This window comes from Echinops telfairi, unplaced genomic scaffold, assembly GCF_000313985.2.
Source record: "Echinops telfairi isolate 266 unplaced genomic scaffold, ASM31398v2 ScPeMD7_7468;HRSCAF=8506_0, whole genome shotgun sequence".
NCBI classification, from domain to species: domain Eukaryota; kingdom Metazoa; phylum Chordata; class Mammalia; order Afrosoricida; family Tenrecidae; genus Echinops; species Echinops telfairi.
The window spans coordinates 44067812-44069138 of record NW_022111369.1 but is presented as its reverse complement, the minus strand read 5'-3'; the positions used below and the strand labels follow the sequence as shown (position 1 = coordinate 44069138).

The window sequence follows — 1327 nt, the reverse complement described above, 5'->3', positions numbered from 1 at the left end:
TTTTCTCAATATTCAACTGCTCTGGTATATAAAGCTCTTTCCTATACATATGAAAGTGCCCATAAATTTGTTTCTCTTGTCTACCCAGACTAACACATGTGGTTTGCTCTTTTGTGCTTCTTGGCCCCACAAAGCCACAGTTTCTTTCTCTGTGATCTACAGCAAACTTTAAAATGCAGTAAAAAAAAAAAAAAATCAACTCATGGGGCTCTCTCATACGTTATCTCCAACTTCTTTCCGCCTTCTACAGAAGCTAGGTATCTCCACTTTATGGATGAGAAGAACGCTGATGCTTGGGACCCTTGTCCACCTGGCCGTTAGTCAACAAATAGAACTCAAACCCAGATCTGCCTGCCTCTAGAACACTCACTCCTCCCAATATCCAAAATGTTTCTTTGAGCATTTAGAAAACTTGAGGATAATTCTGGAGACCAGTGCCCGGAGAAGGGCATCATGCTTGGTAAAGGGAAGGGGCAGCGAACAGAGGAAGCCCCTCAACGAGATGAATTGACACACGGGGTACAACAAGGGGCTCCAATATAGCAACAACTGTGGGGATGGTGCCGGCCCGGGCAGCGTTTCTTTCTGTGTGCACGGGGTCCCCGTGAGTCGGAGCACACTTGACGACACCAAACAGCCACCAGAGTGTTCAAGAGCTGAACACTCCAGTCCAAGTTTGCGTATGAGAGAGGAAAAGACTGACAAAAGTTGTCTTACCAATTAACTCTATTATTCCAATACCAGCCTCTGCAGAAAGCAGATGGTTCACCAAACATCAAGAAAAATAAATCTACGTCGGGGCCTTGAACCCACCCTGAGTGGACAGGGATGCAGGATACTTTCAAGAGACTTCACCGGTGGAAGGCAACGGGAGAGGTGAGAGCCAAGAACATGCTCTCATTCCCCCGTGGTCTTTATGGCCATGTGAAGGGTGCCCTGTTTCTGACACGTGGTTCCCAGATACCAAGATGCCATCTTTACTGCAACCACCTTTAGGTTCCTCATCTAGTGCTGGACCATTGACGCCATTTGAGAACTTCCTGAGATGCATTTACCACGTGCAAATATGGACAAAGAGCACTGTAGCACAATGGCTATGCGCTCAGCTATTATACCTAACAATGACAGCCTAGAAAACCCATGGGCAGTTCTACTGTGTCACACAGAAGTCCAGCCCATGGCCCAACAGCAACATGCAAAGCCCTAAGAGGAACACATGATAAGCGCCACCTCTTACTGCTAGTAAAACTGTCAACTACTACCCAGAAAGAAATACACTGTGACATTGCATAAATAAAAACCATTACAAAAAAAAAAATCAATCGGC

The 1327-nt window shown here is 45.8% G+C and overlaps 1 protein-coding gene across 1 annotated transcript in view; it reads right to left on the bottom strand.

Moving 5' to 3' along the window:
- Positions 1 to 1327, bottom strand: part of SCARB2 (scavenger receptor class B member 2) — an 87929-nt gene that overhangs the window by 10795 nt on the left and 75807 nt on the right. The window lies entirely within an intron of this gene.